Source organism: Adiantum capillus-veneris, chromosome 23 (genome assembly GCF_014529385.1).
Source record: "Adiantum capillus-veneris isolate H3 chromosome 23, ASM1452938v2, whole genome shotgun sequence".
Lineage (NCBI taxonomy): Eukaryota > Viridiplantae > Streptophyta > Polypodiopsida > Polypodiales > Pteridaceae > Adiantum > Adiantum capillus-veneris.
In genome coordinates, this window is record NC_140953.1 from 104857433 (window position 1) to 104860002 (window position 2570).

At 43.0% G+C, this 2570-nt stretch overlaps 1 long non-coding RNA gene across 1 annotated transcript; it reads left to right on the top strand.

Annotated features, from left to right (window-relative positions):
- The first annotated feature begins 958 nt into the window (after positions 1 to 958).
- LOC147428292 (uncharacterized) lies at positions 959 to 1968 on the top strand. Its single transcript, XR_015185999.1, has 2 exons — positions 959 to 1390; positions 1483 to 1968. It is a non-coding gene; the product is annotated as an uncharacterized LOC147428292 (long non-coding RNA).
- The last annotated feature ends 602 nt before the right edge of the window (positions 1969 to 2570 follow it).

Below are 2570 nucleotides of genomic sequence, written 5' to 3' on the forward strand. Positions count from 1 at the left end.
TTTGGGATGGCATGTCCTCCATGAGGGCATCATAAAAGTTCATGGATGTACATTTTGATCAAGGTCCTCAACGTTTGAACGTTTTTGTAGATGGAGTGAATCCTGCAATATCTGTTGTTACCCACTTAATTTCCCTTGTTCGCAAAACCTTAAAGGTTAGAGTTTTTAAAGGGGTTAGAATCTAGGGTTTGGAAAAAGGCTGTTTTTCCATCGAAGATACAAAGTTGTTACTAGGATCGGTGGGTTTAGCTACCCCTCATGCACTTCCATAAGAGGGGTGATTGGGGTATTGGAATTAGGGTCCGAAAAAAAATTCCCAGGGCATTGTGGAGCAATTTTTCTCAAACAACCCTGAACCTGAATATTATATCTTGTCAAGAGCAGAATGTTGGAAGCCAGCATCTATGTTGTACTCAATATCTTGCATAAAAGGTAGGTTCCATAGTGTGAAGAATAGGACAACTAGACGACCCTTGGATATAAACATGTGTGACCAAACGAAGGTCGGTTTTAGTGTAAGCTTGTGCTCTCCCTTGACATTTTCACGAGGACCTAAGACATTGTGTAGCACACTTGACACGATTGTTGGGTCGTATTGACTAGTAGATATACCTAGTATAGAGTGGCCGTATGGCGGGGGTAGAAAACGAGAGAAGGACATGTGAGGAGTGGGTTGTGTAAGCAAGATAAAATTTGTGGTTGCCCACGTCGTTTGTGTAATTTATTTTGTGTACCATTTTTGAAAGTATAAATTGTGGTTACTTATCAATTCCACCAAAGGAATGAAATGTGTAGCAACACACCCGTTCTAAATCCAAATACACAACCATTCTAAATGTAAGTGAGAGTGTGTTAGAGTCAGAAGTTTGATGACAATGCAGAAAATCGACGCATCACGCATGCATGCAATTTATACGCATCTATAAGTACAGGGCCCTCATACCACCACTTTCCCAACCTGCACTAACCTAGTTACTCTCTACGCATACATACGTATGGCGTGCGTGCTGCTAGCTATTAGAAGCCAACAATATGGCCTGTAAAATGAGGACAGCAGCCTTGCTACTTGTGGTGCTGGTTCACATCGCGGCAAGAACTGCCGTTGCTAGCCGGGAAAGCGACTGGCGCATGCGTCTCCAGGCATGCGAGGATTTTATGGAGCAGCGCGGAGGCCAGGAAGAACGAGGCCAGAGACCTAGCCAACGATGCTGCCAGAATCCGCAGCACATCCACCCCAATGATCGATGCCAAGCTCTGCAAGCGGTCTAGGGTGGGGGCCGTTGATATGTTTGGTGAGTCCCCCTTTGAAAGCCAACAGGAGCAAACGACTGCTAGACTTGCATCTTGCCTTCTTCAGCCCCGAGAGTGCCGCACGAGAGATTCAGCTCTGGTATACTTTCTTGATTTCTAATGCTGCTCCAATTAGTACTTGTTCGGAAACTACTTTGATTCAGCAAGTTTTTTGGTTTTGGAAACATGCAGAGTTCGAAGAGGAAGAGGCTTGGCTTTGGTGGTGAGCTGACGAAAGCTTTCCAACACAGGCTTTGGTGGTGTGGTGAGCTGACGAGAGCTTTCCAATGCAGTCTTTGGTGGTGGTGAGCAGACGAGAGCTTTCCAATGCAGGCTTTGGTGGTGAGCTGACGAGAGCTTTCCAACGCAGGCTTGGCTTTGGTGGTGAGCTGACGAGAGCTTTCGTTTTGTTTTTCTAATGTTCCATTTGGCTTTGACTGCCACACCATAATGGCATGTTGTAGCATGCTACCATTTCAAACATTATTACTTGTATATATTTATGCTGCTTTCATATACTGAGGGAACGCTTTAAAGAGTAGTTTTAAGTGTTTGCTCGAATTGTCTGTATTATAGTTTCATCCATTTGTAAGGGATGAAAAATCCATGATCAACTACATATAGATTATCAATAATATATGAAGCAAAGTGATAAGAATAACCAGTGTGAATTGAAAGGTATTAGCAAAAACTTTTAATCCTTTGGCTAGAGGCTATTGAGCATGATCGAATATGTTTGATCATCATTTGGCAGTACTAGAGTGTAACCTTTGTGCATTTATGTTCTGTTTGAATAGCCCCTCTTCAAGATGTACGCATGACGACACTTAGAATATGTATAGAGTGTGTTGACCGCTTTTGTAGGCCCACAAAGCCATACAAAACAACTAGAAATGAAAACTGTGACCTTTTGTGAGCCTCGCTTGCATATTTTCAAAGGCTCTAAATGGGCTGGTTTGACCTGTCCTCACATTTCCCGCCATGGCTGCAAAATAAGGGTGCATGGGCTCATCCAAAAAGGGTAGTAGAAACACACAACCTTGTACAAATGGTGCCAAAACCTAATGCAATGATCATTCATAAATGGGTTCAATGGCTCACATAAGGACTATAAGAGTCCATGGGCTAATATTTAATGCTCGAGTGAATAAAGAAAAGCTATACCCATGGCGAAGGTATCTCAAGACTTTATCTACAACTGACCCACAATGCAACATTGAGAGGCCTCATCTCTAGTTGAACCAACATTCACATGTTTGGTAAATGTAATGCTCTCTCTC